The sequence below is a fragment of the Triturus cristatus genome, chromosome 7 (genome assembly GCF_964204655.1).
Source record: "Triturus cristatus chromosome 7, aTriCri1.1, whole genome shotgun sequence".
Classification (NCBI taxonomy): Eukaryota; Metazoa; Chordata; class Amphibia; order Caudata; family Salamandridae; genus Triturus; species Triturus cristatus.
In genome coordinates, this window is record NC_140590.1 from 142,800,842 (window position 1) to 142,815,938 (window position 15,097).

The window sequence follows — 15,097 nt, forward strand, 5'->3', positions numbered from 1 at the left end:
GAGAAGATGTGGGACTAATGAGAAATGTGGACCCAGTAAAAATAACAGTGAAGGAAGGAGTAAGCTATCCAAATGTCCCTCAATATAAACTGACACTTGAGATAGTTGAAGGAGTTACCCCTATAATTGAGCAAATCATAAAACAAGGCATTTTGAGAGAACTAACGAGTAGTCCATGTAATTCCCCAATTATGGGACTGAAAAAGCCTAATGGAAAGTTCAGGATAGTGCAAGATTTGAGAAGGATAAACAAAATCGTTGTGTCATGTTTTCCCATTGTATCAAATCCATCTGTGATTTTGTATCAGATTCCCCATGATGCAGAATGGTATTCGGTGATTGATTTATGCCATGCTTTCTTTTCCATTCCATTGCACCATGACAGACAGCAAATTTTTGCGTTTCGTTTTGGCGAGCGCATTTTGGCTTGGTGCCGAATTCCACAGGGGAATACAGAAAGCCCCTCAATATTTAATCAGATATTGAAGAAATCCTTCGAAAGTCTAGAGATGCCCGAGAATTCAGTGTTAGTACAGTATATCGACGACCTTCTTGTGGCGTCGAAGACTCGTGAAGCCTGTGTAATGGAAACTATAGCCTTGCCGAATCATCTAGCAGATGGAGGACTTAAAGTGTCACCATCAAAAATGCAATTTTGCAAAAAAACAAGTACATAATTTAGGCCATAATATCGAAAAAGGACTGAGGAAAATAACAAAAGACAGAATCAGGATCATAGAAGGAATGAGACCCCCTATGACGCAAAGAGAGGTGAGAATGTTTCTTGGAATGGTTGGATATTGTCGGCAGTGGATAAGCAATTTCTCCCTGATTGCACAGCCCTTGGTACGCTTGACAAGAAGTGATGTGAGAGATCCCATTGATTTGAACAAAGAGGAATTGGCAGCATTTAAACGATTGAGAGATGGTTTGAGTGAAGCGCCAGCATTAGGAATGCCTGATTATGAAAGGAGTTCGAGTTGTATTGCAGTGAGAGGAATAGATGTGCACTTTCTTTATTAATACAGAAGCATGGAAAACTAAGGAGACTAATTGAATACTTTTCATCAATGCTAGACCCAGTAGCTGTAGCCTTACCTGGGTACTTGAAAGCAGTGGCTGCTACCTGTCGGACTTTGGAACAGAGTGAAGGAATTGTGATGGGATATCCTGTGAAAGTGTTTGTACCTCATGATGTGGCAATCCTTTTAACAAGGAGTCGCACGCAGTACATGACACATAGTTGGCTGACTAAGTATGAGAAAGTCATATTAGGTGCAACGAATGTGAGTCTTGTGAGATGCTTGAATGTGAATCCTTCAATGTTGTTGCCTGATGCTGAGAATGTGGAAGTCAGAGATGAAGCAGATCATTTTTGTCTGGATGTACTCGACTTCTGTACCAAACCACGTCCGGACATAAAAGATGTACCATTGCCAGAAAGTGATTTTGTGATGTTTGTAGATGGTTCTTGCCTGAGAACAGATGATGGAATGTTGAGTGCAGCATATGCAGTATGTACAGTTGCAGCAGTAATGGAAGCATCCTACCTGAAAGGAGTAAAATCAGCCCAAGTAGCTGAACTTGTTGCTTTGACTAGAGCATGCAAGATTGGGAAGAGTGTGAGAGTCACTGTGATAACTGATAGTCAGAATGGCTTTGGTGTGGTGAATGACTTTGGCCAAATATGGCTACAGAGAGGATTTTTGACATCAAGTGGAACTCCCATTAAGAATGCTGAAGTGGTTGGAAAATTGCTTGAGGCGATACAGCTGCCTAAGCAATTGGCTGTTGTGAAGTGTGCTGCACACAGTCAGTCTGGCGATTACATCGCCATCGGCAACAAATACACCAATGATATGGCCCAATACTGTGCACGAAATCAGAATTCCATTAATCGGGCAAAGGAGAAGGAAGTGACTTCTTGCACCTTAATGTTTACTAACATTGTGGGTACCTGGGAGGAAGTGAGACAATTGCAGGAAGAAGCAGGAGATGAGGAAAAGAAGCAGTGGGTAAAAGCAGGATGTGCACCAAGGGAGAAGTACCATGTGTGGGTCTATCGGGATGGAAGGCCAGTTATGCCTGATAGCATGATGTCTGCCATGGCACGGATGTATCATGGTCAGGGACACATAGGGAGAGATGCTATGATCAGGTCATTTAAACAGACCTGATACAATGCAAAATTTAGACTTTTAGCAGAAAGTCTTTGCCAGAGATGCCTTATATGTCAGCAATACAACCCTGGAAGAAAGACAGTGGTGAGTCTAGGAACAATAGGTCGAGAAGGAGGACCTTTTACCAGAATGCAATTAGATTTCATTGAAATGCCTCCTTGCAACAGGTTGAGGTATGTTCTAGGTAGGGTATGTTTGTTTTCGAGATGGGTAGAAGCATACCCAACGAGAAGAAACGATGAAATCACAGTGGCAAAATTGCTTTTGAGGGAATTTATTTCCAGATTCGGGTACCCAGTAACAATTGAATCGAGGAAGACATTTCCATAATGAGATCATAAAACTGATTTGTGAGGCATTGAATGTACGACAAAAACTACATTGTGCCTATCGCCCAGAGGCTTCTGGTGTGGTGGAACAAATGAATGGTACTATCAAAAACTGGATAGGGAAAATGTGTTTAGCCACGGGTATGAAATGGTCTGATGTCTTGCCTCTAGTACTCATGACTATTAGATCAATTCCAGACAGAACTACAGGGTTGAACCCCCGTGAAGTTATCATCGGTAGAGCAATGCGTCATGTGTTCATACCAGTCAACAAGCTGTTGCCTATAACTGATGGTATGGTGTTGGATTACTGTAAAAGCCTGGCTGACGCAGTTCATTCTGTGTTTCATCAGGTTGGAGCGGATGCCACCACCCTTGAAAAAAAGCAAGCTCATGATCTGAGCCCAGGGGACTGGGTAAGAATTAAAGTACACAGAAGAAGAAACTGTTTGGTTCCAAGGTGGGGAAAATCACGACAAGTGATTTTGACTACAACAACAGCAGTGAAGTGTGCTGGAATCAAGAACTGGATTCATGCAAGTCACACATTAAGAATCCCAAATCCAGTGGATAGCACACAAAGAGAATATTTTGGTGAAACAGAATCTAGTACTGAATCAGATGATGAAGAGACAAGAACAAAAGAAAACCCTGAAAGGGGGAATCAGAGTCAGATCTAACTTGTGTCCCAAGAAGTATTTCCTTGAGGAGAAGGTTGCAGATTTCTGATACCAACTCAGATTCAGAGACTGAACAAGAAACTCTACATTCGAGAAAAGAAAAAGACAGCGAAAAGACAATTAAAGACAACGAAAAGACAATTAAAGAAATTATTGATAAAGAAGTTCCAGATGAAAAACTGCGAGAAATTCCACCTAAGATAACAAAGTTAGATGGACAGGTGCCAGATACAGAGAGAGACAGAGGGAAAGATTCTTGTGGAAGACCTCTGAGGAGGTGTAGGGAACTCCAACATTCAGTTAGAGGAAGGGACAAGTAGCCAGCAGGAAGAATGCGTGCAGGAGACTCGAGGAGGGACAGAAGTAGGGAAAACAAAAGAAGTGGTGGAAAGAAAAGCTGTTGAAAGTAAAAAGCAAGTTGAAACAGAGTCGGAGGAAAGCGAAGACGAAGTACCAGAAGGTAGAGTCTTAAGAAAGAGAGCTTGGAGAACTGAAAGGAATGATAAAGGAAGTAAACTGAAAAGATCAGCAAAGGATGAAGTTTGGCCGAATAAAATAAAAAGACTGAGATATCGACTGACACGAGTAAATTCACCAAGAGATGAACAGGTGAATGAAATAACAAGTCAAGAGAAATCAAAAGACGAAGAAATAGTTGTAATTGGAGAAAGCAAAAGAACGAGGAAACCTAACCAGAAGTATAAGTCGCCGGAATAGACGTATGTGGCCCTGCCTGAAATAAAAGAAGAGGCGGATAGCCAAGGAAACCCAGAGGTGACTGTACTGGAATTGGTTGAGGAAGACGAGGAATCGGAAATCCTGAGAGTTATCTTGTCCGATATTGGAGAAGAAGCGGATGTTCAGGACATTCTGTATTCAGATCACAAAGGAAAGGTGAAAGATGATGTGCCAAACTGAATGAGACAAGAAAGCTGCTAATGGAAAGACAATAAAATACGGGAAAAAGACAAAAACTGGTAGAACCAAGTAGGTGCTTAGAGCCATGGGTTAGACAAACTAGTTGTGAAGTAGAAGAGGCTAAGTCAAAAGACACTGTTCATTTTTACAAAATGGCAAACACAGATAGTAGAAAAGGTAGATGTATATTTCTGAAGCGATGGTGTAAAATGTGTTGCTGTTGTACAGGATTACTAATGCTTCTTTGGAGTATACTAGCTCTGATGATCTCATTTAAAGTTACCATTGACACAATAGAAGGACATAGTAAAAACAAAACTAATATAGAAAAGATTAAGAAGGTAGTTCCGACTAAAATAGATAGAAATTATTTGCATAAAGACAGGTCTATAACTGATTTTTCTAACAATGTATTTTCGAAATTACTGTATGAATATGTAAAGACAATGGACGTAAGGGACTGCTACGTCTGTATGCAGTTACCTGCATCTGTTTCGGAGGGAGTGACTTATCGACACCTTCCAGTAACTTATGGAATAACATGTAGTGTAATAGCTAGTTTATTTTACCTAACAGGGAAGTTGGAATATTATTTTTCAGATGTAGATAATATATTTTCACAAGTGCCATCAATTAACAAGCTAAATAAGGCAAACCCTGCAAAGGTATTAGGTGAATTTTTCTTAGAGACTAAAGAACTAACATTAGAATATATATTTAGAAATAATTTGACTTGCAGTTTAAAGAAAGAAGAAAAGACGTTTTTAGATATGGTTGAAGAAAGGAGATTGAAAATGCAAAGGAAGGCAACTGAGGGAAAAGTGGAAAAGACAGTTTGGGATGTAGAAATAGAGAAACATTTGAAGGGAGAAGCTAGTCCAACTAAGGCTTTAGATTGGCCTCAGAAAGGGAAATTGTGTATTAGAAGGTATCAGACTGCATATGATAATTACTTTGTAGGTAACAGTGAGTGCCATGATACATACCGAATCATGGGTGGATGGGGATTTAAAGGAGGAAATGATCCAGTTTTTCCTGGGTTATACTTTATCTGCGGGAGCACGGCGTATTATCGTTTGCCAGACCATTGGTATGGCACATGTTATGTAGGCCTGGTTTTCCCAAAGATTTTTCATATGGGAAGAGGAGAAGATGGTGTACATAAGTTAGGTAGTTATTTAGCACGTAGAAAGAGAGAATCTTGGTCAGAAATTGTAGGTGACATCTTTGGAGCACTGATACCAGGAGTGGGAATATCTCTGAATGCGAACAAAATTAGAAGACTATCAACAGTAGTGGATCGCTTGTCAACAAGCACCGCTGGAGGATTTTTTATTGGTAAACACTGAAATGGTTGCCATGCGTGCCATGGTAATGCAAAATCGACTTGCCCTTGATATATTATTGGCAAAAGAGGGTGGAGTCTGTGGAATGCTGAAAGTTCAACATTGTTGTACTTACATTCCAGACGAAAGTAAAGATTTGAAAATGTATATTAAAAATATAACTTATCTGCATGAAGAAATTTCATCACTGGAGGTTGAAGGTGTTTGGGAAAAGATTGGAAAGAAAATATCTTCTATTAAAAATTTCTTAGTAAATCTAGGTAGTACCTTCTTAGGTAAAATCTTATTTCCCTTAACATGTGTGATTTATTATTAAGATTAGGTTGCCTCTGTGATAAAAAGAAGAACATTCAGAAAATGTTAAATAGAGAAAATATAAGAAGAAAGGATAATAAACAAGAGAGGGAATTTGAAGAAGTAGAATTAGAAGAAGTAAAGGAAAATATGTACTAGACAGCCAGAAGTGAAGAAATTGGGGAGACTGAGATGTAAACGAAAGCAAGAACTCATTTCAACTCCATGAAAAGTAATACAAAATTTTAATGGTGTGGTGATAAAATCACCAAAGGGGGGATTGATGGAGCGGGTAGTACAAAATTTTGTATACCCCCCTAATCTGCATGCCTATACTAATTATGTTATGTTATGTTACTTGGTATTTGTTGAGCGCGCGGTTACTCCCAAGAGTGTCCAGGCGCTAGTCATAGGACCCGTAAAAAAGCACTCAGCAGTCACATACCACAGACACAGATCATAAGAACAGCAATGTTTTTAGTTTGTGACGGAAGCACAAAAGATCGTTTTCCTGGCGCAGTTCAATTGGAAGATTATTCCATAGTGCGGACACCAGTACCTGAAAGGTACGGCCTCCCCGTCGTGTGAAGTAGAACCTGGGAGTGTGAAGCAGTTGGGCTGATGAGGACCGTAGCGTGCGTGAAGGTACGTACTGTTAGCAACGAGCCCTTAAATAAGGAGCGCCGATGTTATGAAAGGCCTTAAAGGCCAGTACCAGTGCTTTAAAGAGTACCCTCTTACGTACTGGGAGCCAGTGGCGTGTTCTCAAGAGGGGGGTCGTGTGGGAGCGCCGATCAGCTAAGAAAATCGCTCGAGCAGCGGCATTCTGAGCCACCTGGAGACGATTGAGAAGATATTCTGGGAGACCCAGATACAGAACATTCACATAATCGAGGCGAGAAAGTATCACGGCCTGTACGACTATCCTTCTGTGAGACTGGGAGAGCAGTGGTAGAAAGTTTTGCATCATCCTAAGCAGGCCGAAGCATGTGCCCACCACTGATTGGACCTGGGCACTCATGGAGAGTTTGCTATCTAGTTTCACCCCCAGGTTTTTAACCGTAGTAGCCAAATCAGTGGGCGGAGGCATATTTGATGGCCACCAATCACGCCATTTATCATCCGGAGCGTCGCCGAAGAAAATCATTTCTGATTTATCAGAGTTGCATCTCAGGTGATTGGCATTAAACCAGTTAAAGACCGCAGAGAGGCAGAGCTTAATCGTTTTCCCGTCCAAGACTTCACCCTTAGCACATGTGAATAGCAGTTGAGTGTCGTCTGCATAAGAGACGATTCTAGCGCCGAAAAATTCGACCAACAGTGCCAAAGGAGCCACATACACATTAAACAATGTGGGGCTCAGGATGGAGCCTGGGGGGACCCCTACGTTCATTGCTTGAATGCAGGCCTCAAATGGAGGGGACCAGACAGTTTGCTGTCGATTGGTTAGATAAGACCGGAACCATTGTAAGGCGTTGCGCCCAATACCGCACCTCCAGAGGCGATCGAGAAGAAGGTCGTGGGGTACGGTATCGAAGGCTGCCGATAAATCGAGCAGTACCAATACTGCTCGCCCGCCGTTATCCAAAGTGACGTTTATTGATTCTGATACCTCAAGGAGAGCGGTTTCGGTGCTGTAATTAGCACGGAAACCAGACTGACTGGGATGGAGAATGTTGTTTGATTCTACAAACTCTCCGAGGATTTGGTTAACATATTTCTCAAGAGTTTTGGATAGGGCAGGAAGCAGTGAGATGGGTCTATAGTTGCTAGCTGTCCAGGGGTCCGCAGAGGGCTTTTTTAACAGGGGAAGAATTTTACCCAGTTTCCAACGCTCCGGAACAGTCCCCGTGGATAGTGAAAGAATCAGTACCCTATTGACTGCCGGATTAATTACCTCAGCAGTCAATGCCAGGGTTTTTGCAGGGCAAGGGTCTGCTGGGGAACCTGACTTAGGAGAGCGGAGAAGGTGTAGAGATTTCTCTAAAGGGATTACAGGGAAATGTAGTAAGCAGTTTACCGTAGGAGGAGGTTGCTGGAGAAGCCAATCCAGCTTTGTGTCCCAGTTGGTGCTCGCCACTTCAAAAGAGGCTTGTAGAGAAGAAATTTTATTGAAGAAATATAGGGCAATGCCATCAGTCCAAGCTTTGGTAGGAGTGAAGGGATTTTTTAAGGCATTAGGAGACGTAAAATCTTTTACAACCCTAAAAAGTTCTTCACTTTTGTTGCCTGCTTTCTCAATTTTTGTGTTGAGGAAAATCATTTTTTTCCGTGCAAATTTTATTATAATACACTTTTAATGCAGTTTTATAAGTAAGTTTGCTTAGCGCTTGTGTCATAGTCCTCTCTCCATAACCTTTCTAGATATTTGCAGTGGCTCTTGTTCTTTCTAAGATCTTCAGTAAACCAGGGAGCAGATGGTCTACCTCTATTGGCCACTCGAGTTTGGAGGGGGGCAATATTGTTTACACAAGATTCAAGCCAGTTGTCGAGCGAAGAAACATCAGCTGCAAGATTGTCCTTAAATGAGATAGGATGTAATTTCAGAAAAGTTCCTACGGCAGCCGGGGTCATTGATTTAACCCCTTCCATGCTCATGACGGAACGGTTCCGTCATGAGCATCGGTTGAGCTGTGCTCATGACGGAACCGTTCCGTCATGGCCCCGCCCGCGCTCAAACCCTTCAGCACCGCGGGGGAATCCGCGCAGCGCTGAAGGGGTTAAATGACCTAAAGCTACTAGTCCGTGGTACATAGAACTTAGATGCTGTAGCGAGTGTTTCTTTAATGCTAAAGGTAAGTAGATGGTGATCTGACCAGGCTACGGGAAAGGGTATGTCCATTTCAATACATTTATTAGAAAAAACTTGGTCTAATATATGTCCCTTGTCGTGGGTAGAATGGGTGACATATGGAGAGAGATTAAATTAGAATAATCTTTTAATTATAATACTATTAATGTGTTTGCATGAAGTTTAATCAACGTTATTAATGTACGAAATACATGTGGGATTCGCATTTTGCATGGCTAAATAATTTGTAATTAATATATGTACGCATACTAACAGTAGAAAATAGAATATTGCATGATATATGTTGCTTCTGTGATGTTTTTGTAATGTCGCTCCAGATGACATCAATGGGTGAATATGAGCGCTTTAAATGTCGCTATACGCTAGATAATTACAAGCACATAGGGGAATTAGTGAGGGTTTAATATTTTATTCACTATTTCTATGTATTAATTACTCTTTTGTGTTTGTTTCGCTTAAGTTGTCCTTTGGGCCTAAAGCAAAGATGGCCGCCGGCTTAACACGACGCGATGGCCACCATTCCACGAGGTTTCAGACAAAGTGCGCCTGCGCTACAACATGATCCTATGGCCTCAACATGACCTACTCTCGCTGTACCCAAGCAAGGCCACGGTGGGAGGCCCGCCAAGTACACTAACAATGGACAGACACAAGGAACCGGAAAGATCATGTTTGATGTCATAACCTCCTGAACTGTGTGAAACCTCACCGGACGATCCCAACCGATCAATGGGATAAGCCCACATTTTTTAAAATGTAACATCTTGACCTTACTTTTATTATAAAAAATGACGGTAGAATAGAAAGAAAAAAAAACCTCTTATATCATTTCCTTTTGCTGACGGACACGACGGTGACGCTACGTGACTGCTGCGTTCCTGAACCTTTGACAGACTGAATGCTGCCCATTTCCTTGATGAACTGCGAACTTTATAAAATTCATGGGCACTGATAGATGCTTGCACGTCTCTGGTCCTTGTCCATCTTTGGGACTGTAGCGTGCTGCATGAAGAACTTTCGAATTCCGACTGATTGACGACTAAATTTGATGACTTAGAGGACGACTAATAGCCAGATTAGGTAAATATGATGTCCTGCGACTTAATAAAATTTAATAGATGGAACTAAATTCTTGCAATAATTAGACACACAAATATTGATTAACAAGAAAATGCGTTTTGTCATTTATTGAGGGAGGTAAAGATCAAGATATTAAATGTGTTTTTAGCTGGTCTAAATCACCTTACTAATCCAACTAAATGATCCATTGATCACGTGGGAGGAGTATCTTGATGTTTAGGATTGAGATCTGTAGGGGTAAGGATATTAAAGTATAAATGAATAAATACATTTCTCTCTATAGGTTAGAAGGTATTCTTCTCATGTCAGCGCTTGGAACATTCATCTCTCCTGTAAGTGCAGGCCAGTGAGAAGTGAAGTGTGAATGTTGGTGTTATGGGCCCCACCAATGATTGTAGGAGGGAATGTGTTAATGTGATATGTGGTCTGTGACGAAGGGAGGATATTTGGTACAGGGTTTGTCCTGATTCCCGTTACCCAGGTTCCACGCTGCATCAGTGCCTTTACCGGAGTAATAAGGGAGCAGAGTCAAGTACATATTTTTGTAGGTTACGGTTAGTGGAAAGGAGAAGAGGCAGTGAGGAAGAGCAGATATGGAGGACGTGGCTCCAGGGGTCCGCTCGTTATGAAGTCTGTTGGAATTCAGGAGTTGGTGCCTGATTAGGTCAGAAGATGGGAGGTTTCAAGGCAGGGATGCAGCCGAGAGTGAGATTGGAGCAGAAAGAGCCGCCGCCTCGGTCACAGGCCCCGCTCACAGCAGAGGTCTGCTCTCAATGGAGTCTGTTGAGAATTGGGTGCCATCCAGAGATGGAGGGGCCGAATGCAAAGGTTCCATTGATAAGATTTGTAAAATTAAATAAAAGTGAGCACTAATGATTCCTTTTTGTTGTTAGGCAGTCAGTGTTAACAAGCAGTAAACTCAAGAAGCTGAGGAGCCGCTTTGTACAGAGAACTTTTTGAACATTTTCCATTAAAAAGCGCACTCGAGGCAGGATGCACTCTGCAGCCAAGAGCGGGGACGGAGCAGAAAGAGCCGCCGCCTCGGACAATAGGCTCCACCCACAGCGGGGGTCCACACTCAATGGATCCTGTTGGAGTTAGGTGCCACTGAAAGATGGGGGTATTTTCGTGGCCGGATGCAGTGGTCTCAGGGGCATAGGAGTTATGCATATTGCATACACCAAATTGTTGGTTGGTTGCTGCTGATGTGCTGATGAGTTGCTATATTACTCACTTACTAAGAAACTACAATAGGTTCTACTAAGGGCGGAGGACACGTCACATGGACCACTAAAAAATTACCCACTAGTACTAAGTAACTAAACTACCTACCACCACTATCTTAGTGACAGGACAAAGAAAAGGAGTCTCTCTAGCATTACCTTAGATTCTCTAAACTCTCTCACATAATCAGCCCAAGCGAGCGCAAAGTTGCAAGCAAGTAAGATTAGTAGCGCAAGCACCTGTCTAGTGTCTAGAAGAATAACAATCACATAATATACGATTTTTAAATGTAACTTACCTGCATGTAATCGGCAGCATTCTTGCTATTTGGGAAATAAGAATATTCGCAAAAACACAGAACAGAACACACAATAGTAAAAAAATTAGCTACTCACCAAGCCTCAACACCTAGCAGGTCCAGCAGGTCCTGCTCCCGGTCCAAGATGTCGGACCACCGGTGAATCAGCTCGTTGTGGGTGCACCAGACCTCAGAGCAGCAACACAATGCTCGGTGCACCCTCGCCCATCGGCGGTGATGCTCCTGGGTACCGTAGCCAGAGCCAGGCCTGCCGCCTGCTGCCAAGGTTAAGGGAGGTGGCGCTGTACAAAGAAAACAAGGGCAGCCACCTCGAAGAACAGGGCCCGGGGCTGCACCCCTTCCGTGCGCCGTCTTCCGTAAGGAAGGCAGCTCTTGGTCACACTAGCCTTGGCCTTCCCCTTCTTTCTAGCCTTAGCCATGGTTTTAGGGGGGCGGGCGGAAAATAAAATGTAGAAGAAAAAAATAAAGTCAGGAGAAGAAAAAAAAAAGCAAGTGATAGAAAAACAGTACAAACCGTCAGTAAAAGTAGAAATAAAACGCAAAATATACACTCAGTGAGAGAGAGGGACAGATAATAATCTGAATAATAATCTAGATTTTAGGGAAGACTTTCCTGTGCTTCTAGGGCTGCTGCTAGTTTCTTTTCTGATTTTGCTGCTTACTTGAACTTAAGAGTATTTTCTAATTTTTACATACTCTGAATAACTTCGAGAACCTTTATGGAATGGACTCTGTACTGCTTATTTTTAAATTGTACTCTGTACTGCTCTGTACTCTGTACTGCTTATTTATAAATTGAGTAATAAAACCCTCTATCTCGTCATATTACATATACTGATATTATTGAGTAGGACCAAATTATTCTTAAATTGGTTTGTTAATTAATAGTTTTTTGATTGATTTTGGTTTTTTAGGAGGTGCCTTAATGCAGGGGCACATTGCCTCATGAAATTGAGGTTCAACACCGTTCCAGTAAATCATGGGGGATGCAGTTGAAGTAAATTTTGCAGTGCCTCAATTTTGGGGTACACTCTTTTTGCTCCCAACGAGAGATCCTTAGTAATAATCAAAGATTAACGTTCACTCACAAGAAAGATTTTATCGAGGTTGATGCCAAAATGCAGATGCTAGTCTCAGTCAGGCATTGCAACAAAAATGTAGTAGATAGGGTCATATAACTATATCGTTTCCTAAGAAGTGATATTTTTCTTTAAAACCTTGTGAGACACCATAAGTAACAGATATAACTATTGCACAAAAGAGAAAGCTTCACTAATATTGTTTGGCCAAAAATCAACTTATCCTTTTTTATTGGGTCTTTGGCTGACAAAAATCCCCAAATGTGCTAACAATGGGGCTTATTTACAAGCCCCTTGCGCCGCCGGTGCGCCACTTTTAACATGGGAAAAAGTGGCACACCGGCGGAGCAAGGGGCTTGTAAATAAGCCCCAATATTCGCAGTTCATGATTCTCTAAATATTTAGTAAATGGCAACTCATTTCATTCCTTTTGCCTGCAAGACAGGAACACTACCCGTCGAGCTGATTTGCAGTACAAGGGTCATTACAGTCCTGAACTTTTCATCTAGAATGTATTTTTTAGGTATGCACTTCTAATCAGGTAAATTAAAGCAAAACAAGACTACAACACCCAGAATGCATTAGGCTATCACATAAACGTCCTGGACTATAAATGGAGTCTGTAATTACCTGGACTAAAGTAGTCACCCTATAAAGATCATTATATTATATAGCTTGAACTACATCAGTGCTAAATACATTCAAATTCTTTAATGTCTTTTTTAGAGGGCACACCACCACTTGATTTTTTACTTATTATACCATTTGTACGAGACATTTGCCTTTTGGTCAAGAACCATTCCATTCTTAACAGCTTTCCACATTTTGTACTTGGAATCCTGCACATTTTCAATTAGCTATTTTATCTCCTTCAAAAAAATTACAATGCGAGTACAACCATTTGATGAAAGCCTGAAAAAGATTAGCATTACAGAAAAAGTGCAGACCAGTTATGGATCACTTTTGGGGTTCCCCATAAATCTAACTCTTGGTCTTGACAAATGAGCACTTTTGTCCAACCATCATCCCTCTTGTCCATTGAGAAAATAGGTGGGTGAACTTTATAGAGTTTTGTAGAAATCTGGATAAGACAATACCTCCAAATGTCCAGTACTGTTGTTGGAGAGCAATTCAAGTACAGATAAACCAGGGATATCCTTAAAAGCCGGTGTCTCTCGAAGATCAGTGGTGGAAGGGCATTTCATTATATTTCTAGCACTGCTGACCAATCACTTTTTCTGCCAACGCCCAAGCGACCTATTCTACAATTATACACCATTCTAGTATATGTGTTTGTACAAAAGGGTGTGTATCCTCTTGCCAGTTCTAACCCTTCCTCTACTGGCATAGCTGACTCCTGTGAGTTTGTCTTCAGTCTCTCTGCTTTCACCAGCCTGTCAGCCCAAATCAGTGTGCTGCAGGGAGAGACGGTGGTGAGGTCCTCATGTCTTAATAGTCTTTTATCCCAATCAATGAAAACACTTTGTTGGAGTTCTATTGGTCTTCATTGTTGTAAAATGCAGCTTCAAACATGCAAAAAAACAAACAGGGTCTAAAATTGACATTTATACAATATACACCAAAAAATCTAAACAACATTTATTTGCTGAAATAACACAGGCATGGAATCAATGACATTACAAAAGTAACAACAAAATCGATGTGGTACCAGTCCGTCCGAATTAAAGAATTTGGACTAATGTGCATAATTTTTTTAAACGTTCAGCGCCTTAACAAATATTAGAGCCACACATTAGTTATTACATGGTAACCTCTTGCTATTGGCCATTGCTATATTTTTTTAACAAGTTAACAAGTGCAAATAAATAAGCAATTTTAAATTACTGTAAACAACTGTAGATTAAATGTATGTTCTTAGGAAGAAATAATGCCGAGTATATTTCAAAAGAAATAAGAGTTCTAGTATTAGAAGTCTCTATAGCCAATATGAATACCATGAAGAAAACAGCTTATAAATACATAGAACAGATTATATGACTGAATCTGAATTAGCCTTGAGGATAGTAAAGTGAGATTATATTGTTTTTTAGGGATATGTATGAAATGTCCTGCTAGTTTAGCCTTTAAAATATTAATTACTCTCTCTTTACCTGCCTCTCTCCCACTCTACACCTTTATTGCCTCTTCAGACACAGGTATTTGCCCATTGGCCCTCATAGGTATTCCCTATGTCTTTTTTATTATGTTTCATTTTCTACATTGAACCCTATTTCTTTCTGAAGATGTTTTCTTCTCCCCAAAACTGTGGTGCTCCTAGCCACAGATACATGACTCCTACACCTAACACAGTAGGTAGCATTATAATTCTGAGGTAGAGGTTGCAGACAATATTGAGTCCTAAGAACAGAATATTGATGTATGAGTTTATTCAGCAAAGTAACATTGAATGTAATTAGAAATATTTTGAAATTACGTTAATGGGTTTTAATTGACAAGATATCGTTGGGGAAGTGTCTAGTCAATATACATGATGTATTTCATTGGTGTGCGAATCAATTAAACCTTTATGCAAGGGTGCATAAAGTCATGACATAGGGTGTGAGGGTGGAATGTTGTTCTGCAGTGCAAATTAAATAGGAAAAACAAAAACTTGATCTTGTTGGAATGGATTCTGAATCTATTGCTAATTTATTACTAATATTGTTCCCATTTCTATTTGATATTTAATATTCGAATAAAACATTATATTGGCGCAGTGGTCTCGACCTGCTTCTTTCAGCTATACAAAATTAGAAAGATCAGCCGTCTGCTCACTCACACAGCGCTAATACAGGTCGTTTTTGCCATGGTACTATCACACTTAGACTACGCCAAC